The 26,389-nt window shown below is 43.9% G+C and overlaps 1 protein-coding gene across 6 annotated transcripts in view; it reads left to right on the top strand.

Annotated features, from left to right (window-relative positions):
* The window catches only part of adam11 (ADAM metallopeptidase domain 11), a 287,890-nt gene that overhangs the window by 168,115 nt on the left and 93,386 nt on the right, over nucleotides 1-26,389 (top strand). The gene's annotated exons all lie outside the window — the stretch shown is intronic.

The raw sequence follows: 26,389 nt of genomic DNA, 5'->3' as shown, positions 1-26,389 counted from the left end.
TTCTTGAAAGCATCCAGAGACTTGGCCTCCACAGCCTTCTGGGGCAGAGCATTCCATATATCCACCACTCTCTGGGTGAAAAAGTTTTTTCTCAACTCCGTTCTAAATGGCCTACCCCTTATTCTTAAACTGTGGCCTCTGGTTCTGGACTCACCCATCAGCGGGAACATGCCTCCTGCCTCCAGCGTGTCCAATCCCTTAATAATCTTATATGTTTCAATAAGGTCCCCTCTTAGCCTTCTAAATTCCAGAGTATATAAGCCCAGTCGCTCCAATCTTTCAACATATGACAGTCCCGCCATCCTGGGGATTAACCTTGTGAACCTACGCTGCACTCCCTCAATAGCAAGAATGTCCTTCCTCAAATTTGGAGACCAAAACTGCACACAGTTCTCCAGGTGTGGTCTCACCCAGGGCCCTGAACAGCTGCAGAAGGACCTCTTTGCTCCTATACTCAATTCCCTTTGTTATGAAGGCCAGCATGCCATTAGCTTTCTTCACAGCCTTCTGTACTTGCATGCTTGCTTTCAGTGACTGATGTACAAGAACACCTAGATCTCATTGTACTTCCCCTTTTCCTAACTTGACTCCATTTAGATAATAATCTGCCTTCCTGTTCTTACCACCAAAGTGGATAACCTCACATTTATCCACACTAAACTGCATCTGCCTTGCATCTGCCCACTCACCCAGCCTGTCCAAGTCACCCTGCATTCTCATAACATCCTCTTCACATTTCAGACTGCCACCCAGCTTTGTGTCATTGGCAAATTTGCTAATGTTACTTTTAATTCCCTCATCTAAATCATTAATATATATCGTAAACAGCTGTAGTCCCAGCACTGAACCCTGCAGTACCCCACTGGTCACCGCCTGCCATTCCGAAAGGGACCCGTTAATCGCTACTCTTGGTTTTCTGTCAGTCAGCCAATTTTCAATCCATGTCAGTACTCTGCCCCCAATACCATGTGCCCTAATTTTGCCCACTAATCTCCTCTGTGGGACTTTATCAAAGGCTTTCTGAAAGTCCAGGTACACTACATCCACTGGCTCTCCCTTGTCCATTTTCATAGTTACATAAAAGACTCCTGTTAGAAGGAGATTGAGGACTGGTTTCCTCTTTAGAGGAAAGAAGATTAAGGGATGATTTGAGAGCATGGAGGATTATGATGGGGTAAGTATGGAGCATTTATTTTATCCCAGGACAACAGCTTGATGATTTACTACAACCAGCAATGGAACCAGAAGAAAAATAGTATGCTCACTTAACAGTTTGTTTTTAAATAGCATAATTTAAAGAAGTTGGGGGCAAGTACCAAAGTTGGCAATATTTGGGCATCATTAGCAAGGCTATCATTTATAGTTTGTCCTTGTGAGGTGGCTGTGAATTCCATCACTGAACTGCTGTTGTTGCCCTGGTGAAGATAAACACACAGAGCTGCCGGATTTAAACACAATGGCAATGTGGCTTTAAGAAATGAACATTCAAGAGGTGGTGCTCCCATGTACTGTACCTGAAACCCTTGTCCCCTTCTTCATGATTAAGGTTGTGGTTTTGGGAAGTGCTACTGAAGTAATCAAGATGAATAACTGTTGTGCACTTGTGGGTGGTACGAGAAGAGAATGAATGTTTCGAGTGGTGGAAGAGGGTTCCTTTGTCTTGGATGGTTCTGAGCTTCTTCAGCATTGTTGGAGCTGCACTCATCTAGTGGAAGATACTCCATCATGCTCCACATTTGTGTCTTGTAGATGGTAGGTGGTCAGACACTCTTCTTGAATATTGTCAAAGCCTGACAGTGTTGTAGAGCAGGTGTTATTTTGCTGCTTCTCCACTCATGTTCGAAAGTCATCTAAACCTTGCTGCAGGCAGACCTTGTTGGCTTCACTTGTGGACTAGTTGGGAACGAAAGAGAATATTGTTTACTCAGCAGCAAACATCCCCACTTCTGATAATAGACAATAGACAATATATGACCTTCTGTTGCAGTGGTGAAATAACTGAGGCTTAGAAGACTGCCTTGAGCAACTCTCACAATGCTGTAGCCTAGGTGAATAACAGCTATGCATTTTAGAGTTGGTACACATTGCACTTAAGGCAGATTTGATAGCTTTGTTCATCATCACATCCTGGGTTGAGATGATTGAGCTCCAACAAGGACATCCATCTTCCTGTGTGGGGCTAGGGGGTGGGTTATGACTGCTTTCCCCTTCCTGCCCATAACTAGCTTTATCCTGATTTCACATTTGGTCAAATGTCAAATGCTGCTTTGATGTCAAGAGCAATCACTCTCCAGTCACCTCTGAAGTCCAGCTGTTTAGAGTTAGGTTGCATTGGGGATGGGAGCTATATGGTCCTGACAAGACCCCCAAGTGAGCAGGTTATTAGTAAGAGCAGCTTGGTAGCAGTGGTAACGTCACTTTGCTATTGATTGAGAGTAGACCAATTGAGTGGTGGTTAGCCAGATTTTTGTCCTATTTATTCTTTCAAGAATCACTTGATTCTTGCATGGTACCAGAGGACTGGAAGATTGTAAATGTCACTCCACTCTTTAAGAAGGGATAAAGGCAAAAGAAAGGAAATTATAGGCCAGTTCGTCTAACCTCAGTGGTTGGAAAAGTATTAGAGTCTATTATACAGGATGAGGTTTTGGGATACTTGAAGACTAATGATAAAATAAGTCAAAGTCTGCATAGTTTCTGTAAAGGGAAATCTTGCCTGACAAATCTGTTGGAGTTCTTTGAGGAAGTAACAAGCAGGGTGGACAAAGGAGAGGCAGTGGATGTCACTCACTTGGATTTTCAGAAGACATTTGATAAAGTGCCTCACATGAGGCTGCTTATCAAGATAAGATCCTACGGCGTTACAGGAAAGATATCTCAGATTGCATCCACAACATTTTGGAGAGGGAGGGGGAGCAGCCAGATGTCTTGGTACATATTGGTACCAATGACATAGGAAGCAAAACCAAAGAGGTCCTGAAAAGAGAATTTTGAGAGCTGAGTAGAAAGCTGAGAAGCAGGACCTCCCGGGTAGTAATTTCTGGATTGCTGTCTGTGCCATGCACCAGTGAGGGTAGAAACAGGATGATCTGGCAGATAAATGTGTGGCTGAGAAGCTGGTACAAGGGTCAGGGTTTCAGGTTCTTGGATCATTGGGATCTCTTCTGGGGAAGGTTTGACCTGTTCAAAAGTGACGGGTTCCACCTGAACCCAAGGGCAAGCAATATTCTCGCAGGCATGTTTGTTAGATCTGCTGTTGGTGAGGGTTTAAACTAATTTGGCAGGGGGGTGGGAATTGGAGTGATGGGACTCGGGATAGGACGGATGGTAAAAAAAGTAAAGATAGTGTGCAGTCAGTCTGTCGGGAAGGGCAGGGAGCTGATAGGACATAGTTGCAGCCAACAGGGTGAGTATCAGTACATTAGGGATGTAGAGTCAAAAAGGACAGCAAATACGGTACTCAAGGTGTTGTATCTAAATGCACAGAGTATAAGCAATAAGGTGGATGATTTTGTTGCAATATTACAGATTGCCAGGTATGATGTTGTGGCCATCACTGAATCGTGGCTGAAAGATGGTTGTAGTTGGGAGCTGAATGTTCAAGGTTACACGTTATATTGGAGGGAGAGGAAGGTAGGCAGAGGGGGTGGTGTGGCTCTACTGGTAAAGAATAGCATCAAATCAGTAGAAAGATGTGACATGGGATCAGAAGATGTTGAATCCTTGTGGGCTGAGTTAAGAAACTGCAAGGGTAGAAGGACATTGATGGCAGTCACATACAGGCCTCCCAACAGTGGCTGGGAGCTGGATCACAGGTTACAACAGGAAATAGAAAAGGCATGTGAGAAGGGCAATGTTATGGTCATCCTGGGAGATTTTAACATGCAGGTCGATTGGGAAAATCAGATTGGTAATGAATCTCAAGAGAGTGAGTTTGTTGAATGCCAAGAGATGACTTTTAGAGCAGTTTGTCGTTGAGCCTACTAGGGAATCAGCTACAATGGATTGGGTGTTATGTAATGATCCGGAGGCGATTGGGGAGCTTAAGGTAAAAGAACCATTAGGAACCAGTGATCACGTACCCCGTGACGGGGATAAAGAAACCAGCAGAAATAGAAACCACTTTGAGTCTCGTATTGCTATAAACTAATAATATTTATTAGTAACTATGCAATACAGTAATATCAAATTCACACAGGTTAGCAATGAATATATATATAAGTACGCAAGTCAGTAAGTGTGGAAATATATGTATGAAAACCAAGCTGCTTTAAGTCTTGGGGTAAAAAGATACAGTCTTACGATGTTGAGTAAAGTTCAGTTCAGTTCAGTTCATGGTATATAGTTGAGTAGTGATGGAGAGAGAGAGAGAGAGAGAGTTGAGTCTTCAGGTGAGCTGTTGCCATCGATCTTCTCGTCGTCCTCCGAAATCCTTTACAGTCACCGACTGTGACTTTAACCAGGGGGACCGGTTTTCCTGTGGTGGAGCTATCACCCTGGCAAGGGTGGACACATAGACAACTCCCCACCAGTCAACCCCTTCTTCACCGCTGGAATAGCAATTTGGATCGATCCGCCTGATCGATCCTCCAAAACCCACTTTCTCTGCGGACACAACAATGCTCATTCAGTGTCCATATCATGTGCCTGACGACTGTATCATCTGAACTCCCATTTAGCCCACCAGGCTGAACATCACCTGCCAATCAAAGAGTCGCTCCTTCCTTTGTCTGTAAAGGAATGCAAACAGGCAACAAGTCCTTGGAAGTAACATCAATAATGTCCTGTTAGTCACCATAGTAACCTTCGAGCTGTTCAGTTTTTATCTCCAAAGTAAAACTCCAAAGTTAACTCCCATGTCAGTCCAACCGTCAATCTTCGTCTCTCTCTCTCTCCTTTCCAAACAATCCATCAATGATGAATGTCTCTCTCTGTCTGTATTCAAACAGTTAACAGTGGCACTCCTGGATCCCCTCACACTCCTCTTCATCAGGGGAAAAAAAATGTCCAAGACAATTTGTTTTAAAATGCCCATCACAGGGATTTAACCAATACAAGGAAAAAACATCAGATGACAAAGCAAAAATGGTTACAGTTTCCAACTTAACATCGGGATAAGCAATCAGCTATGATGTTATCAGTACCTTTTACATGTATGATTATCAAATCAAGTTCCTGCAGTACTAGACTCCAATTTAACAACCTCCTATTTTTATCCTTCATTTTATTTAAAAACACCAGCAGATTGTGATCTGTGTAAATCACAAGAGGTCTTTGAGCAGGACAAGTATAAACCTCAAAATGTTGTAAGGCCAGAATAAGTGCCAATAACTCCTTCTCAACAGTTGAATAATTTTTCTGGTGCACATTAAATTTCTTTGAGAAATAAGCTACTGGGTGTTCAATATCATCCACACCTTCCTGTAACAGTACTGCCCCAGCAGCTTTGTCACTAGCGTCTGTCGCTATCGAGAATGGCTTTGAAAAATCAGGTGCTTTGAGCACAGGATGATAACACAGGATGGCTTTCAGGGGTTCAAATGCCTCCTGGCAAAGGTCATTCCATACAAATCTTTCACTCTTCCTTAGGAGTTTTGTTAGGGGGAGAGCGATGTCTGCGAAGTTCTTACAAGACTTACGATAATACCCAATCATTCCCAAAAAACTTCTTAAAGCTTTGTTGCCAGTTGGAACAGGAACTTCAGCAATAGCTTGAACCTTGGCCTGTACAGGAGCCAGCTATTGCTGAAGTTCCTATTCAGGCTTATTTGTGAGCTGAACTGCTGGGTAAACATCTCCACCTGCAAGGTCATTACCGAGTAAGACATCAACGTGGTCTATCGGTAGTTCAGATCGTACCCCTATTGTGACTGGCTTGGATACCAAGTCACATTTCAAAATTATCTTATGCAAAGGCACGGCCTCTGTTCCCTTTCCAATGCCCTTGATAATACTTACTTCCCCAGTCTCTGCCTCAGCACCAAATTCCAAAACACTTTTTAGTATCAGTGACTGGAAAGCTCCAGTAGCTCTCCAGATTCTCACTGGCACTGGGGTTGACCCCTCCTTCACAGACACAAACCCTTCTGAAATAAATCTCTCGTGTCCCTCCTGAACTCGGTCAGACCCCTCCTTCTTCAACGGTGTTTTAGCCGTCTGAACACAGGCATTTGGGGTTTTCTCTTTTCCTTTTCCCCTCTTCATAGCAAAACAATTGGATGCCACATGGCCAGGTTTTCCACAAGAGTAACACTTGAAACTGGGAAATTTTCCCCCCGACTGTTTCCCTTCCTCCTTACTTTTGTCACTAGTCCCCAGTTTACTCTCTGGTTTAGCTGGTGGATTATCTCTACTCCCTTGTGGGTTACTCTTAGTGGGGAAAAATTTTACTTTATGAGTTAGGGCATATTCGTCTGCAAACTTAGCAGCTTCTGACAGTGTCGCTGCCCCTTTTTCATCTAAGTGCGTCCTTATCTCAGCAGTTTTTAAACTCTTCAATCAACATTAACTCTCTCATGTTGCCAACACTCTCAACTGCCCCTTTCGAAGCACACCACCGATCAAAGTATACCCGTTTCTCATGGGCAAACTCCCCATACGTTTGTTTCCAGGACTTTCTCAAACCTCGAAACCTTTGTCTGTACGCCTCCGGGACTAACTCATCAGCTTCAAACACAGCATCCTTCACTTTATCATAATCCTTTGCGTCTTCGAGAGACAGGGCTGCATATGCTTGCTGAGCCTTCCCCTTAACCACACTCTGTAATAACACCGCCCACTGCGCCCACGGCCACTCCCGATTACGGGCCACTTTCTCGAAATGTAGGAAATACCTATCAATTTCGGCTTCATCAAATGGAGGTACTAACCTAATTTCTCGACTGACACTGAACCCCTCTTCATGGTTCACCATCTGAACGTTCTGTTGCCATCTCTCCCTTTCAAATGCTCTCTGTTTCTCTGCCTCTCTAGCCTCATGGATCCTCTGTTTCTCCGCGGCCTCAGCCTCGAGCTGTAGTCATTTCAATTTCAGTTTCAACTGAGCTTCAGCCTCAGCAAATAACTCTAACCTCCTCCTCAAATGTTCCCTTAGCTACAGAATGCTGGGCTATTATCGTCTGCATCTAAACTTTCCTCATTTCAGTGGTCACCCTTAGTTTTAACCTTTGAGCAATTCCCAACAGCAAATCCCTCTTAGCATCCTCCAACGCCTCAGGGGTTGGTTCTGTCATAAACTTATTAACTTCAAACTCCATTTCTGCTGATATTCCACACAACCAAATCAAAAGGAATTTTCCCCAATCAATTCAAACCAGCCTCCCGACCAATTTGTTCATATCGCGGACGCAGGCCCCAATTTTGTCACGTACCCCGTGATGGGGATAAAGAACCAGCAGAAATAGAAACCACTTTGGAGTCTCGTATTGCTAACAACTAATAATATTTGTTAGTAACTATGCAATACAATAATATCAAAGTAAATAATTCACACAGGTTAGCAATGAATATATATATATATATATATATATATATATAAGTACGCAAGTCAGTAAGTGTGGAATATGTATGTATAAAAACCAAGCTGCTTTAAGTCTCGGGGTAAAAAGATACAGTCTTACGATGTTGAGTAAAGTTCAGTTCAGTTCGTGGTATTTAGTTGAGTAGTGATGGAGAGAGAGAGAGAGAGTGAGTTGAGTCTTCAGGTGAGCTGATGCCGTCGATCTTCTCGTCGTCCTCCGAAATCCTTTACAGTCACCGACTGTGACTTTAACCAGGGGGACCGGTTTTCCTGTGGTGGAGCTATCACCCTGGCAAGGGTGGACACATAGACAACTCCCCACCAGTCAACCCCTTCTTCACCGCTGGAATAGCAATTTGGATCGATCCGCCTGATCGATCCTCCAAAACCCACTTTCTCTGCGGGCACAACAATGCTCATTCAGTGTCTAGATCATGTGTCTGAGGTCTGTATCATCTGACCTCCCGTTTATCCCACCAGGCTGAGCATCACCTGTCATTCAAAGAGTCCCTCCTTCCTTTGTCTGTAAAGGAATGTGAGCAGGCAACAAGTCCTTGGAAGTAACATCAATAATGTCCTGTTAGTCACCATAGTAACCTTCGAGCTGTTCAGTTTTTATCTCCGAAGTAAAACTCCAAAGTTAACTCCTATGTCAGTCCAACCGTCAATCTTCGTCTCTCTCTCTCTCCTTTCCAAACAAACCATCAATGATGAATGTCTCTCTCTGTCTCTCTTCAAACAGTTAATAGGGGCACTCCTGGATCCCCTCACACCACTGATCACAATATGATTGAGTTCAGCTTAAAATTTGATAGGGAGAAAGTAATGGCTGACGTCGCAGTATTTCAATGGAGTAAGGGAAATTACAGTCATATGAGAGAGGAGCTGGCCAAAGTAAATTGGAAGGAGCTGCTGGCAGGGATGTCAGCAGAGCAGCAATGGTGTGTGTTTCTGGGAAAAATGAGGAAGGTGCAGGATATGTGTATTCCAAAAATGGAGAAATACTCAAATGGTAAAATAGTACAACCATGGCTGACAAGGGAAGTCAAAGATATTGTAAAAGTAAAAGAGAGGGCATACAACAAAGCAAATATTAGTGGGAAGATAGAAGATTGGGAAGTTTTAAAAAACCTACAGAGAGCAACTAAAAGAATCAAAAGAAGGGAGAAGATGAAATATGAAAGCAAGTTGGCAAATAATATCAGAGTGGATAGGAAAAGCTTTTTCAAGTATGTTAAAAATAAAAGAGAGGTGAGTTGGATAAAGGACTGCTAGAAAATGAGGCAGGAGAAGTAATGACAGGGGACAAGGAGATGGCAGATGAACTAAATGAATATTCTGCATCAGTCTTCACTGTGGAAGACACTTAGCAGTGTGCCAGATGTTGTTGTGTGTGAAGGAAGAGAAGTGGGTGCAGTTACTGTTACGAGGGAGAAGGTGCTCAAAAAGCTGAAAGACCTAAAGATACATAAGTCACCCGGACAAGATGAACTGCACCCTGGGGTTCTGCAAGAGGTAGCGTGAGAGATTGTGGTGGCATTAGAAATGATATTTCAAAAATCATTGGACTCTGGCTTGGTGCCAGAGAACTGGAAAATTGCAAATATTACTCCACTCTTTAAGAAAGAAGGAAGGCAGCAGAAAGGAAATTATAGACCAGTTAGCCAGACCTCAGTGGTGGGAAGATGTAAGAGTCAATTGTTAAGGATGAGGTGATGGAGTACTTGGTGACACTGGACAAGATAGGACAAAGTCAGCATAGTTTCCTTCAGGGAAAATCCTGTCTGACGAACCTGTTGGAAATCTTTGAGGAGATTACAAGTAGGATAGATAAAGGCGATGTAGTGGATGTTGTATATTTGGATTTTCAAAAGGCCTTTGACGAGGTGCCACACATGAGGCTGCTTACCAAGTTAAGAGCCCATAGTATTACAGGAAAGTTACTAACATGGTTAGAGCGCAAACAACAGGAATTCTGCAGATGCTGGAAATTCAAGCAACACACATAAAAGTTGCTGGTGAACGCAGCAGGCCAGGCAGCATCTCTAGGAAGAGGTGCAGTCGACATTTCAGGCCGAGACCCTTCGTCAGGACTTCCTGAAACGTCGACTGCACCTCTTCCTAGAGATGCTGCCTGGCCTGCTGCGTTCACCAGCAACTTTTATGTGTGTAACATGGTTAGAGCATTGGCTGATTGGTAGGAGGCAGCAAGTGGGAATAAAAGGACCCTTTTCTTGTTGCCTGCTGGTGACTGGTGGTGTTCCGCAGGGGTCGGTGATGGGACCACTTCTTTTTATGCTGTATATAAATGATTTAGATGAAGGAACAGATGGCTTTGTTGCCAAGTTTGCAGATGACACAAAGATTGGTGGAGGGACAGGTAGTGTTGAGGAAACAGGTAGGATGCATAGGGACTTGGACAGATCAGGAGAATGGGCAAGAAAGTGGCAAATGAAATACAATGTTGGAAAATACATGGTCATGCACCTTGGTGGTAGAAATAAATGTGCAGACTATTTTCTAAACCAGGAATAAATCCAAAAATCTGAGATGCAAAGTGACTTGGGAGTCCTTGTGCAGGACACCCTGAAGGTTAACTTGCAGGTTGAGTCAGTGGTGAAGAAGGCAAATGCAAGTAATTAATCTTTGCAAGTCTCCAAATGTGTCAGTACCTCCAGTTGAACTCTTTTTGTGTGTTTCCCCCTAGCTGTCAGCCTGTGGTTTTGTATTACCATGTGCTCCTGTCCCCACTCCTGCTCTACTCCGGCCACTGTATTACTGAGTACTCCTTCTCTCACCTGTTTCTCATTATTACCTGTATTGCTGCCACCTGTGTCTCATTGTGCTCCACCTATCATCTGCCTCTCTGTTTATTGTCAGTGTATTTCAGTCCTGTGATCGCACCTGTTTGTTACCAGATTGTGCCAGTGAGTTTTCCTGAGCCTTTCCAGCATTTGTATCTGAACCCCAACTGTCTGAATGTTGACTCTTCCTGTTTCCTAATTCTGGTTGTTGGATTTCTCTGGATGTTTTGATCTCTGCCTGAACTTTGACACCAACTTTGTTTACACCTTGGGATTGTACTCTGTCTGTCTGAATATTGAGTTTGTCTGTTTCTGGATTCTGGTTTTTGGATTTCTCTGGATGCTTTGATCTCTGCCTAAACTTTGACACTGACTTTGTTTGCACCTTGGGATTTATTACTCAATTAATATCATTGTGTGCACAGTACTGGGTCTGCGACTGGATCCCTGCTCCAGTGTCCTGACAGCATGTAAAGCTGTGTACATACATCTACTGATGCTTCTGGACACATCTTCAGTGATGTTCTTGGAATCATCAGGTGTTTTGGATCTTTCAACATCATACAACCTCCTCCAGGTGACCCATATAAAGCAAGAAAGTTCTCTTATTCAAGAAAAAGCCATCTTGATTGACTACCTTCTTCCAATAAGATGTTGAAGCTGCTCTCCTGTGAAGAACCTCTTTAAAATAAAAGACATTTAGTATCTGCTTACAAACAGCAGCCATATTCTTCTATCATTGCCAATATAAGAGGAGGCTTACTGAGGTTTATAGATTGTAAATACAGAAAAGGCCATTTGCTCTACTTGTTTCCCAACTGCATTCTTCAAATTGAAGCACATTGGCACTGAGTAGTTCCTGTGGATATGGAGATGGTATTGTTCAGAAGGTTCTTTGGAAGTCAAAAAAAGAGGTATAAATCTTGTGATTCAACTTGTTTTATTTAGTGTTCATACTAAAGAAATAACAGTAAACATAGCAGCAGGTAACTAACTCTGACAATAACTGACTCACCGTAAGTAAGGAAGAAGAAAAGAACTCAAAGCTAAAAAACAAGGATGAAGAAGAGCAAAGAAGGAAAGAACAAAGAACCTTGTCTTTATGCTGAAAAACTAATGACAAGAACAGCTAGTTTGATTGATGTGGATATGCTGACAATAAAGAAATTACAAAAAATATACAGAACTAACTTACTAGAAATTACTGCAAATCACTGCATAAAAGAAGTTAAGCTACAAGAAAACTTACTATTTAGACACTAATCCAGCAAACCCAGTAATTAAAATGTTACAGCGCATTATCAAAATATATTCTTGATAGCAGGGTTTTACTTCTTTTTAGTTACAATATGACAGGAGATATTCAAACCTGAGGAACTTGGGAAATATTTCAGATAATGAGATTGATGTCTCACTATCAGGTTCCTTACATCAATATGAATAATTGACCAATGTTTGTTAACCTATTATTTGAACCTGTCTCAAACAAGGGAAAATCTGCAGATGCTGGAAACCAGTCCGATTGAATTCTTTCAATGCCTCCTGCTTTTCCAAACTCTCTTCTGCATCTTCCCTTTGAAAAAGTGAACTTGTAAACATGACAGCTGTATAAAGGGCCAGTGGTCTATTCAGATACAAATAATGGGCAGCGCATCACAAGACAAACACTTTCTTCTTACAGCCCCATCACAGCCAGGATATGACAAAAAAGTGGGAGAAAACCCCTTGATGAGACAGAGGAAAAAAAAAAATTCTGGAAAATGTATCTCTGAGCACCTCAGGCAAGCAACATTAGTCCAGGAGATCACGAAATAAATGTTTATAATGGTACTTGCCTTATATACATTGTGGCTGAACGGCTATGAAGGCTGCAACAAATCCATCAGCTCCAATCGTCATGGTTTCTATGCCATTGGAATCGGTCGGTTGATTTGTGAAACATCGTGTGCTTCTTGGAGTGCAACATCAAGTACACGTTAAACAAATACATGCACAGGCATCTTCGCTCTTTGGGCCACTTCTTCAGAACGAAGACCATCATCCTCGACTTCGAGGGATGACGACAACGATATACATTGTAATCTGATGTTATAGGGCTCCACTGATAGGTATGTTTTTACAGTCATAGTCTTTCATCTTCACTTGTGTCAATGCCTTCTTTTACTTCCAATCCAGTAAAACATTTCAACTGTCAATTTACTGAAAGTCAGTTTCAGCTCAGATGAAGCAAATAATTAAAAAAAACACTTTAGATAGAAAAATCACTTTTCTGTTAACTGGTGTGTCAAATAAATAGGAATAGTAATTTTGGTGACTCAGGTTTATGGCTGAAGTAATTCTTTAGATTCTGTTTGATGTAATTACCCTTTATTTTCTAAGTATAAGTTGCTGTAGATGACAGTTAGGGGCATACTAAATTTGGCTCTGCTTTGATATGCTTTTGTGGTCCTCCCTTGTAAGATGCATTTCCTAAGTACAACCTATTATCCAGTTCACAAACCTGAACAGTGCACCTCTCTTGAATTGGTACAAAGATAAAACATCTATTTCCTTTCCAGATTGGCCCATATTGTTGTAAAGGATTACACATTATGGTACCAAAAATAATTAATATTTCTGTATTTTGTTTCATAGCATCTGCAAGTTTTCAGAATATAGGTAAGAAGTGGAAATGCATTGCTCTTTAGGTTGCCAGGACTCATGAACTATAAATGAGAAGCTACTCTCAGCAATAGTAACACAAATTAATACATGGAAAATAGAGAAAGAAAACTGCTCTGGACAAACTATAGGGGGAACTGTTCTCCATCAGCTTACCTACTGTCTCAGTAGCCCATGTCGTTTCTTCAGCAGTATCATTGCTAATAGCCTCAAATAAGCCTCTGTCAACCAAGTCCAGCTCCTGGCCTTCATTTGTGGCTAAGCCTGGCGGAGCCATTTCTACTGACAGGAGAAGGCAAAGGCAGGTTACTGGCACCTAAAAACCAGTTGCTTCGAACAGATGGGGCTCGTCAGCTGTGGTTGGCAGCTTGTGTGTGTGTGGCCTCCGTCAGTCATGGTTGACCATGGGTACTGAGCCTCTGGTAGTCACTGGTTTGTCGAGCAGCGTCGACTGTGGCTATTGAGGCCGATCCTGGAACGGCAGACTCTGCCACAGTTCCTGCATGTGTAGGGCGTCGTGGAATTGTTGTCCGCTGTCCGCTGTGCCCTCCGTTTAGCTCTCCGCTCCTCAGACTGACTCAGGATCACTCTTTCGCCTTGCTCTCGGTGTTGCTGAAGAGTACCTCGCCATTTGTTGTGGTCATCTGCTGTACCCTCCCAGCACTGTGTTGATTTTTAAGGCTTTCCCGTCGCGCTTGCAGAGGTCCTTGAAGCAAAGCTGGGGTCTACCAACGTTCCTCTTGCCTGTTGCTAGTTCTCTGTAGAGGATGTCCTTTGGCAGTCTACCATCCTTCATACGACAGACGTGGCCCAGCCAGTGCAGTCTGCGTTGTCTTAAAAGCGTGAACATTGTGGGAAGTCCAGCACGGGAGAGAACCTCAGAGTTTGGGACTTTGTCTCTCCAGGTGATGCCAAGGATGTGACGAAAGCTGCGCAGGTGAAAACTATTGAGTTTCCTCTCCTGCTTGGAGTAGATGGTCCAAGTCTCGCCACCATGCAGGAGGGTGCTGATAACGCATGCATTGTATACAGCAGTCTTGGTTTTTGTAGCGAGTTTCGGATTCTCCCAGACCTGCGAGGAGAGTCGAGCAAGGACCAATGCTGCTTTGCCAATACGCCTATTGATTTCAGCATCAAGGGAGAGGGTGTTGCTAATGGTCGACCCCAAGTACGTGAACTCGTGGACCACTTCTAGATCGTAATTGTCGATGGTAATGACTGGTGTCTCCACTACGTTCTGGGCAAGGACATTTGTTTTCTTTAGGCTAATGGTAAACCCGAAGTCCTTGCATGCCTTAGAGAAGCAGTCTATTAGAGTTTGTAGTTGCTGTTTGGTGTGCGAGGTTATAGCAGCGTCATCGACAAAAAGCACGTCATGTATTAAGATCTTTCACACCTTTGTTCTTGCTCTCGGGCACGCAATGTTGAACAGCCACCCATCAGACCTGGTGTGCCTTCTGTTGACGTCCCAAATGCGTGCTTCAGTAGCAGAGAGAAGAAGATGCAGAATAATGTTGGGGCCAACGTGCATCCTTGTTTGACTCCACTACGAATAGTGAAGGGTTCTGATGAGCTGCCATCGTACTGAACAGTAGCCCTCATGTCGTCATGGAATGACTCGATGATGCTTTGGAGTTTCGGGGGACAGCCGATCTTGAGGAGAATCTGAAAGAGCCCATCCCTGCTGACAAGGTCAACTGCCTTGGTCAAGTCGATGAAAGTGACATAGAGGGGTTTCTGTTGTTCCCTGCACTTCACCCAGAGTTGACAGAGTGAGAAAATCATGTCAACAGTTGACCTTGTGCGAAAACCACACTGGGACTCAGGGTAGACCCATTCTGCCAGAGTTTGGAGATGTGCTAGAGTTACATGAGCAAAGACTTTGCCGACAATCCTCAGGAGGGAGATACCCCTGTAGTTGTTGCAGTCACTCCTATCGCCCCTGTTCTTGTACAAAGTGACAATTTTGGAGTCACGCATATCCTGTGTTCCAGCTCCTTCCTTCCAGCACTGAGGAAGGACCTCGTGTAAAGGTTGGAGGAGTGAGCTCTTGCAGTGTTTGATCAGGTCTGGAGGAATCCCATCATTGCCAGCAGCTTTCCCTGGGGCCAGACTGTCAATTGCCTTGCTGAGGTCCTCAATGGTTGGTTCGGAATCCAGTTCATCCATGACTAGTAGACAATCGATGGCATCAATGGCTGAGCTAACAACAACATTTTCCCTCGAGAAGAGCTCAGAGTAGTGTTCTACCCAGCGTTCCATCTGCTTGCTTTTATCGGTGATTATTTCACTGCTGGATGACCTCAGGGGTGCTGTCTTGCTCTGCAATGGGCCAAGGGCCTTCTTGATACCATAACACATCGATCTGATGTTGCCTGTCACAGCTGCTGTCTGAATGTCCTCACTGAGCTGGAGCCAGTACTCACTTGTGCACTGCCCTGCAGTCTGTTGCACTTTGCTTCTAGCAGCTCGCAGTGCCTGGAGTGTTTGGTCGGATGGTGAGCACTTGTACTCTGTGAGAGCTGCACGCTCGGCTTCGATGACAGGAGTCATGATGTTGGACTTTGTCTCAAACCAGTCATTGCTCTTTGTGGTCTTTCTTCCAAAGATAGAGAGTGCTGATTCGTGGATGGTGTTACGAAGGTATGACCATTGTTCTGTTGCAGTATCTCCTTGTGAGGAGGTAGTCATAGTATCCTGTACTGACTTGGCAAAGTGGTCAACCTTTCCTGACTGTTTCTTCTCTGTTGTGTTGATGTGAGGTTTTCCAGTTTGTTTGGAGTGGTGGATTTTCTTCAGACATAGTTTGATCTTGCAGCATACTAAAGCATGATCCGTATCGCAGTCTGCACTGTGGTATAGAACATAGAATAGTACAGCACAGTACAGCCCCTTTGGCCCACAATGTTGTGCCGACCCTCAAACCCTGCCTCCCATATAAGCCCCCACCTTAGATTCCTCCATATACCTGTCTAGTAGTCTCTTAAACTTCACTAGTGTATCTACCTCCACCACTGACTCAGGCAGTGCATTCCACGCACCAACCACTCTCTGAGTAAAAAACCTTCCTCTATTATCCCCCTTGAACTTCCCAGCCCTTACCTTAAAGCCATGTCCTCTTGTATTGAGCAGTGGTGCCCTGGGGAAGAGGTGCTGGCTATCCACTCTATCTATTCCTCTTACTATCTTGTACACCTTTATCATGACTCCTCTCATCCTCCTTCTCTCCAAAGAGTAAAGCCCTAGCTCCCTGAATCTCTGATCATAATGCATACTTTCTAAACCAGGCAGCATCCTGGTAAATATCCTCTGAACCCTTTCCAATGCTTCCACATCCTTCCTATAGTGAGATGACCAGAACTGGACACAGTACTCCAAGTGTGGCCTAACCAGAGTTTTATAGAGCTGCATCATTACATCGCGACTCTTAAACTCTATCCCTCGACTTATGAAAGCTAACACCCCATAAGCTTTCTTAACTACCCTATCCACCTGTGAGGCAACTTTCAGGGATCTGTGGACATGTACCCCGAGATCCCTCTGCTCCTCCACACTACCAAGTATCCTGCCATTTACTTTGTAATCTGCCTTGGAGTTTGTCCTTCCAAAGTGTACCACCTCACACTTCTCAGGGTTGAACTCCATTTGCCACTTCTCAGCCCACTTCTGCATCCTATCAATGTCTCTCTGCAATCTTTGACAATCCTCTACACTATCTACAACACCACCAACCTTTGTGTCGTCTGCAAACTTGCCAACCCACCCTTCTACCCCCACATCCAGGTCGTTAATAAAAATCACGAAAAGAAGAGGTCCCAGAATAGATCCTTGTGGGACACCACTAGTCACAACCCTCCAATCCAAATGTACTCCCTCCACCACCACCCTCTGCCTTCTGCAGGCAAGCCAATTCTGAATCCACCTGGCCAAACTTCCCTCGATCCCATGCCTTCTGACTTTCTGAATAAGCCTACCGTGTGGAACCTTGTCAAATGCCTTACTAAAATCCATATAGATCACATCCACTGCACTACCCTCATCTATATGCCTGGTCACCTCCTCAAAGAAGTCTACCAGGCTTGTTAGACATGATCTGCCCTTCACAAAGCCATGCTGACTGTCTCTGATCAGACCATGATTCTCTAAATGCCCAGAGATCCTATCTCTAAGAATCTTTTCCAACAGCTTTCCCACCACAGATGTAAGGCTCACTGGTCTATAATTACCCAGACTATCCCTGCTACCTTTTTTGAACAAGGGGACAACATTCGCCTCCCTCCAATCCTCCGGTACCATTCCTGTGGACAACGAGGACATAAAGATCCTAGCCAGAGGCTCAGCAATCTCTTCTCTCGCCTCGTGGAGCAGCCTGGGGAATATTCCATCAGGCCCCGGGGACTTATCTGTCCTAATGTATTTTAACAACTCCAACACCTCCTCTCCCTTAATATCAGCATGCTCCAGAACATCAACCTCACTCATATTGTCCTCACCATTATCAAGTGCCCTCTCATTGGTGAATACCGAAGAGAAGTATTCATTGAGGATCTCGCTCACTTCCACAGCCTCCAGGCACATCTTACCACCTTTATCTCTAATCGGTCCTACCTTCACTCCTGTCATCCTTTTTTTCTTCACGTAATTGAAGAATGCCTTGGGGTTTTCTTTTACCCTACTCGCCAAGGCCTTCTCATGCCCTCTTCTTGCTCTTCTCAGCCCCTTCTTAAGCTCCTTTCTTGCTTCCCTATATTCCTCAATAGACCCATCTGATCCTTGCTTCCTAAGCCTCATGTATGCTGCCTTCTTCCTCCTGACTAGATTTTCCACCTCACTTGTCACCCATGGTTCCTTCACCCTACCATTCTTTATCTTCCTCACCGGGACAAATTTATCCCTTACATCCCGCAAGAGATCTCTAAACATCGACCACATGTCCATAGTACATTTCCCTGCAAAAACATCATCCCAATTCACACCCACAAGTTCTAGCCTTATAGCCTCATAACTTGCCTTTCCCCAATTAAAAATTTTCCTGTCCTCTTTGATTCTATCCTTTTCCATGATAATTATAAAGGCCAGGGAGCGGTGGTCACTGTCCCCCAGATGCTCACCCACTGAGAGATCTGTGACCTGACCCGATTCATTACCTAGTACTAGATCTAGTATGGCATTCCCCCTGGTCGGCCTGTCCACATACTGTGACAGGAATCCATCCTGGACACACTTAACAAACTCTGCCCCATCTAAACGCTCGGAACTAATCAGGTGCCAATCAATATTAGGGAAATTAAAGTCATCCATGATAACAACCCTGTTATTTTTGCATCTTTCCAAAATCTGCCTCCCAATCTGCTCCTCTGTATCTCTGCTGCTACCAGGGGGCCTATAGAATACCCCCAGTAGAGTAACTGCTCCCTTCCTGTTCCTGACTTCCACCCATACTGACTCAAAAGAGGATCCTGCTACATTACCCACCCTTTCTGTAGCTGTAATAGTATCCCTGACCAGTAATGCCACCCCTCCTCCCCTATTTCCGCCCTCTCTATCCCTTTTAAAGCACTGAAATCCAGGAATATTGAGAATCCATTCCTGCCCTGGTTCCAGCCAAGTCTCTGTAATGGCCACTACATCATAATTCCATGTATGTATTTAAGCTCTCAGTTCATCACCTTTGTTCCTGATGCTTCTTGCATTGAGGTACACACATTTCAGCCCTTCTACCTTACTGTCTTTACGGGTGATTCGTACAGAGTTGATGGAAGAGCGCCTGGTGATGATCATGTCTAGTTGGTGCCAGTGTTTAGACTGTGGATGTCACCATGAGACCTTGTACTGCAACTTCGTCTGAAAGTAGGAGTTAGTTACACACAGGGCGTGATAGGAGCAGAACTCCAGGAGATGTCGTCCATTGTCATTTATTTTGCCAATTCCAAAGTGGCCAAGACAAGACAGCCAGGAATTGTTATCGGCTCCCACTCTGGCGTTGAAGTCAATGTGCATGGGTAAGTTATCCGTCAATAATTAGTGCTGAGAGGAGTCATTTTGCTACAAGAAATAGATCCATACATTACACTTCCTCCCCTTTAGATTAATGTAACATAATACTGTATATGTAACAAAACATTCAATTTCCCTTCAACAGACCATGTTCAAATATACGTGCTTTCACAATAACAGTGTTTTCTTGATTTTTTCCTTTTAAAAAAAAAGTCTATAACTAACTTAACTATATTAAAGTTTCAGTCTTTTGGGTGGTGCTCTGTTTTTTTTCGGGATCGCGCCTCTGGACTTGGGGAGTGGCATCAGGTTTGGCAGGTGTCTTGTCAAAGACATCTTTCTCTCTCTTGCACGTGTCATGTTGCTGTCAGTGACACGATCATCACTGTGAGTTATGTCCGGTGACGGTAATGTGTCTATCATGTTGGACTCAAATGACCAAGGTGTGTTCTTTGGATGAGTATCCAGTATCTGGTCCACATGACATCTCCATGTCTGATCTCCAACGTCCACTGTGTACATCAGTGGTCCAGTTCTTGTAGATATCCCACCGGGTGTCCACTTCTCTTCTTTGTAATCACCATAAGACCATTAGACATAGGAGCAAAATGAGACCATATGACACATCGAGTCTTCTCCGCCATTCAATCCTGGCTAATCCTTTTTTCCCTTCCTCAACCCCACTCCCCGGCCTTCTCTCAATCAATCTTCGCTTTAAATACACCCAACAACCTGACTTCCACCACTGCCTGTGGTAACAAATTCCATAAGATATAGGAGCAGAAGTTGGCCATTTAGCCCATTGAGTCTGCTCTGCATTCAATCATGGGCTGATCCAATTCTTCCAGGCATCCCCACTCCCCTGTTTTCACCCCATACCCTTTGATGCCCTGGCTAATCAAGAACCTATCTATCTCTGCCTTAAATACACCCAATGACTTGGCCTCCACAGCTGCTTGTGGCAACAAATTCCACAGATTTACCACCCTCTGACTAAAGTAATTTCTCTGCATCTCTGTTCTAAAAGGACATCTTTCAATCCTGAAGTTGTGCCTTCTTGTCCTAGAATCCCCTACCATGGAAATAACTTTGCTATATCTAACCTGTTCAGGCCTTTTAACACTCGGAATGTTTCAATAAGAACCCTCCTCATTCTCCTGAATGCCAGGGAATACAGCCCAAGAGCTGCCAGACGTTCCTGATACGGTAACCATTTCATTCCTGGAATCATTCTCGTGAATTTTCTCTGAATCCTCTCCAATGTCAGTATATCCTTTCTAAAATAAGGAGCCCAAAACTGCACACAGTACTCCAAGTGTGGTCTCATGAGTGCCCTATAGACCCTCAATATCACATCCCTGTTCTTACGTATATTCTATACCTCATGAAATGAATGCTAACATTGCATTTGCCTTTAGAAAATAGAATGCATATTTATTTCTGCTAATAAAGTACATGACCATGCATTTTCCAACATTGTATTTCATTTGCCATTTTCTTGCCCATTCTCCTGATCTGTCCAAGTCCTTCTGCATCTTACCTGTTTCCTCAGCACTACCTGTTCCTCCACCAATCTTCGTATCATCTGCAAACTTGGCAACAAAGCCATCTATTCCATCATCTAAATCATTTATATACAGCATAAAAAGAAGTGGTCCCAACACCAACCCCTGCAGAACACCACTAGTCACTGGCAGCCAACCAGAAAAGGGTCCTTTTATTCCCACTCGCTGCCTCCTACCAATCAGCCAATGCTCTAACTGTGTTAGTAACTTTCCTGTAATACCATGTGCTCTTAACTTGGTAAGCAGCCTCATGTATGACACCTTGTCAAAGGCCTTTTGAAAGTTCAAATATACAACATCCACTACATACCTTTACCTATCCTATTTGTGATCTCCTCAAAGAATTCCAAGAGGTTCATCAGGCAAGATTTTCCCTTAAGGGTACCATGATGACTTTGTACTATCTTATCCTGTGTCACCAAGTATTCCATAACTTCATCTTTAACAATTGACTTGAACATCTTCCCAACCACTGAGGTCAAGCTAACTTGTCTATAATTTCCTTTCTGCTGCCTTCTTCCTTTCTTAAAGAATGGAGTGACATTTGCAAGTTTGCCATCCTCCAGAAGCAAGCCAGAGTCCAATGATTCTTAAGAGATCATTATGAATGCCTCTACAATCTCTACCGCAACCTCTTTCAGAACCGTAGGGTGCAGTGCCAGGTGACTTATGCACTTTTAGTTCTTTCAACTTTTTGAGCATCTTCTCTCTTGTAATAGTAACTGCACTCACTTCTGTTCCTTCATACAGTACAGCATCTGGCACACTGCCAGACACTTCCACAGAGATCAGTGATGCAAAACACTCATTTAGTGCATCTGCCATCTCCTTGTCCCCTGTTATTGTTTCTCCAGCCTCATTTTCTAGTGGTCCTATATCCACTCTCATCTCTCTTTTATTTTTCGCATATTTGAAAAAACTTTGACTATCCACTTTGATATTATTTGCTAGCTTGCTTTCATATTTCATCCTTTCCCTTCTAATGATTCTTTTAGTTGATCTCTGTAGGTTTTTGAAAGCTTCCCAATCCTCTCTCTTCCCATTAATTTTTGCTTTGTTGAATGCCCTGTCTTTTACTTTTACATTAACTTTGACTTCTCTTATCAGCCAATTTGTACTATTTTTCCATTTGAATATTTCTTTGTTTTGGAATACATATATCCTGCAACTTCCTCATTTTCCCCAGAAACACACGTCATTGCTGCTCTGCTGACATCCCTGCCAGCATCTCCTTCCAGTTTACTTTGGTCAATTCCTCTCTCAGACCACTGTAATTTCCCTTACTCCACTGAAATACTGCTACATCAGACTTTACTTTACCCCTAACAATTTTCGAGTTGAATTCAGTCATATTCTGATCACTGTCTCCTAATGGTTCTTTTATCTTAAGCTCCCCAATTGCCTCCGGTTTATTACATAACACCCAATGCAGTTTAGCTGATCCCCTGGTAGGCTCAGCGACAAACTGCACTAAAAAAGCCATCTGATAGGCATTCAACAAATTCACTCTCTTGAGATCCATTTACAACCTGATTTTCCCAACTGACCTGCATGTTGAAATCTACCATGACTATCATAACATTGCCTTTTTGACTCGCCTTTTCTATTTCCTGTTGTAATTTGTGGTCCACATCCCACCTACTGTTTGGAGGCCTGTATGTGACTGCCATCAGGGTCCTTTTACCCTTGCAGTTTCTTAACTCAGCTCACAAGGATTCAACATCTTCAGATCCTATGACACATCTTGCCATTCTTCACCAGCAGAACCACACCACCCCCTCTGCCTACCTTCCTATCCCTCTGATATAATGTGTAACCTTGGACATTCAGCTCCCAACTACAACCATCCTTCAGCCACGATTCAGTGATGGCAACAACATCATACCTGGCAATCTGTAATATTGCAACAAGATCATCCACCTTATTTCTTATACTTTGTGCATTGACATTTTACACTTTGAATACTGTATTTGCTCCCTTTTCTGATTCTGCATCCCTAATGCACTGAAACTCACCCTGCTGGCTGCAATTATGTCCTCTCATCTGCCTGCCCTACCTGAAAGTCTGACTGCATGCTGTCTTTGCTTTTTTTACCACCCATCTGATCCAGAATCCATTCACTCCCATTCCTATCACCCTGCCAAATTAGTTTAATCCTCCCCAACATCTCTGACAAACCTGCCTGCAAGAATATTGGACCCCTCTGGTTCAGGCGCAACCCGTCACTTTTGAACAGGTCACACCTCCTCCAGAAGAGATCCCAATGATCCAAGTACCTGAAGCACTGCCATGGGGTAATGTTACACCTATATAGGACCCTGGTCAGACCCCACTTGGAGTACTGTGCTCAGTTCTGGTCACCTCACTACAGGAAGGATTTGGAAGCCATAGAAAGGGTGCAGAGGAGATTTACAAGGATGTTGCCTGGATTGGGGAGCATGCCTTATGAGAATAGGTTGAGTGAACTCAGCCTTTTCTTGGAGCGACGGAGGATGAGAGGTGCCCTGATACAGCTACATAAGATGGTGAGAGGCATTGATCATGTGGATTGCCAGAGGCTTTTTCCCAGGGCTGAAATGGCTAACACGAGAGGGCATAGTTTTCAGGTGCTTGGAAGTAGATACAGAGGAGATGTCAGGGGTAAGTTTTTTACACAGAGTGGTGAGTGCGTGGAATGGGCTGGCGGTGACGGTGGTGGAAGCAGATACGATAGGGTCTTTTAAGAGACTCCTGGATAGGTACATGGAGCTTAGAAAAATAGAGGGCTATGGGTAATTTCTAAGGTAAGGACATGTTCAGCACAACTTTGTGGGCCGAAGGGCCTGTGTTGTGCTGTAGGTTCTCTATGTTTCTATAAGAGATGGAAAAGGGAATGATGGGGGGGGGGGGGAAGCATTACCGGAAGTTCGAGAAATCGATGTTCATGCCATCAGATTGGAGGCTACCCAAACAGAATATAAGGTGTTGTTCCTCCAACCTAAGTGTGGCCTCATCACGACTGTGGAGGAACCCATGTGTAGCCCCCTGGAAGCCTCAGGCTCACTCAACTCGCTTTCATCTCGGGGGAGCAGCCTTCAGCCCCACCAAACTGGGTAATCAAGTTTGTGTGGATGCTGTGTGATGTACCCCACCCCGCCAATTAACAGACAATACACCATATACGATTACATGATTACAATTTATAGCTATTACTGGAACTATGTAATTAATAGAGATAAAATATAAAAGGAAAGTAAAAGGCGCCAAACTTATCAAAGTTCAACCATTTCGTGCACAACAGTTGGAGCTCCAGTAATGGGGTCCTCCTTCCACCATTCGATCCCCTCTGACCACCTCGACCCGCCGCCTGGGACCAAGCACGGTGGTCGACCAGACGCTCCACACTTGTCTGTCTTCGTCTCCTCTCCTCGCCGAAGACCCTGGGCCTCGGACTTCCATTCGGGGTCCACCCTGTTGGACGGCTTACAGCATCGCGTCTCCTCTCTCTGTCCCCATCGTGCCTTCTACGCCAAAGCCCGCGCAACACAATAGCTTACACACACACAAGAAAGAATATCATCTATCCCAATTGGTTTATTCGCTCTCTTATCAATAATATAACCCAAACAAACAGAGAAAGAGAACTCCTTACATCACAGTTAACATAACAAAGAAGCCATTTTGATTAGCCTACGCAGTAACATAAAAGAAGAAACCCCTTACACATGGATGGACATATCGGAATGGAAGTGGGAAGTGGAATTAAAATGGGTGGCCAATGGGAGATCCCACTTGCTCTGGTGGACGGAGCGTAGATGCTCGGTGAAGCAGTCTCCCAATCTATGTCGGGTCTCACCGATGTAGAGGAGGCCACACTGGAGCACTGAACACAGTAGCTGACCCCAACAGACTCACAGGTGAATTGTTGCCTCACCTGGAAGGACAGTTTAGGGCCCTGAATGGTAGTGAGGGAGGAGGTGTAGGGGCAGGTATAGCAGTTGTGTTGCTTGCAAGGTGAAGTGGCAGGAAGGAGATCAGTGGGGAAGGAGGAATGGAGAAGGCTATCGTATCTTGTGCAATCCCTACGGAAAACAGAAAGCGTGGAGGAGGCAAAGATGTGCTTGTTTGTGGGATCCCATTGGTGGTGGTGGAGGTTCTGGAGAATTATGTGTTGTACATGGAGGCTGGTGGGGTGGTAGGTGAGAACAAGGGGAATCCTATCCCTGGTAGGGTGGCAGGAGGACTGGGTGATGGCAGACGTACGTAAAATGGAAGAGATGTGGTTGATGGTGGAGAAAGGGAAGCCTCTTTCTTTGAAAAAGGAGAACATCTCCTTCGTGCTAGAATGAAAAGCCTCATCCTGAGAGTAGATGCAGTGGAGAAGGAGGAATTAAGAGAAGGGGATGGTGTTTTTATTCTGTTTGGGTAGCCTCCAACCTGATGGTATGAGCATCGATTTTTCAAACTTTCGGTAGTGCCCCCACCCCCCACTTCACCATTTCCCATCCCCTTTCCCCTCTCTCACCTTATCTCCTTGTCCACTCATGATCTCCCTCTGGTGTTCCTCCCCCTTTTCTTTCTTCCATAGCCTTCTATCTCTTTCACCAATCAACTTCTCAGCTGTTTACTCCATCCTTCCCTCCCCAGTTTCACATATCACCCTGTGTTTCTCTGTCTCCTTTCCCACCTTTTAAATCTACATCTTAGCTCTTTTCTCCAGTCCTGCCAAAGGGTTTCAGCCTGTAATGCTTCATCCAGTTCATTTCTGTCCTTCATGCCATTGAGTTTACCAATGCCCTTCTTAAACACCTTCTCATTAGATTAAGCAGCTGTGACATTCTCTGGTTAGTGCTACCTTTTGGGCTGCGGTTGCCTGTTGATGTTACATTGAAAGCTCTGATTGTGTGCTAGTCTAGTTGGATTTTTCTTAACTATTCATGTCTGAAAAGTGCTGACTCTCCACTCTTCAACACATAAAGCTCTAACTGCTGTGTTTTGCCTCTGTACATCACATTCACTTTCGGTTTGCCTTTAGAAGACATTTTGTTTTGCCTGTGTAGGTCTCTATCATCACCGAGGTCTTTTCTAATGATAGCTTAGTAAACAGTCTGTTGTAGTCAGTTTCTGAGATTACAGACAAATCTGACCCTGTATTCAGTTTTACACCAGACTCATCTGTTGTGATCCAGATGATTTTGTGATCTGCTTCAGTAATGCTATGCAGTTCTAGACATGACAGCTCACCTTTGTCAGACTCTTCATTGTCTGATTCTGTTTCGCACTCAGTCACTTTATTCATTTGTTTAGTTTTATGTTTGAAACTTTTCACTCTGTGTGGTTTTTCTCTTTGGTTCTGCTTTTTGTCGGACTTGCAAACTCTCTCCATGCAGCCTTGTCTGTGACACTTTCTGCAAACGTTTTCTTTGAACCAACAGTCACTTGTATTATGAGAGGATTTGCCACATTGATAACAATTTTGGCTTTTTGCACCATTCAGGGGTATTTTGTGCATTTCACATTCTAAACTCTTTTTCTGTTGTTCTTATACTTCCTTTGCTGTTGCCTCCATTGATATTGATAATGCCCATTCTAAGATTTGGTCTTTTTCTGACAATAGCCTCTTTTGAGTGCCTTGACTATCCATGCCACATACAAGCCTGTCCCTTGATGCATCAGAAAGTCCATCTCCAAAGTCACAGTATTAGGGAAGTTTGCACAGTTCTGCAATGCATTCAGAAATGCTTTCATCCTTTAACTGGTTACTTTTGTAAAATCTAAGTTCTCAGCTATTACTAGTGCATTTAGGCTCAAGTGATTTTGTAAAATATCAACAATGTTGTCTGATGTCTTGCTAAGTTGCATAA

The sequence above is a fragment of the Mobula hypostoma genome, chromosome X1 (genome assembly GCF_963921235.1).
Source record: "Mobula hypostoma chromosome X1, sMobHyp1.1, whole genome shotgun sequence".
NCBI classification, from domain to species: domain Eukaryota; kingdom Metazoa; phylum Chordata; class Chondrichthyes; order Myliobatiformes; family Myliobatidae; genus Mobula; species Mobula hypostoma.
Note: the sequence above shows the minus strand (reverse complement) of the source record. Positions and strands in the feature narration are given on the sequence as shown.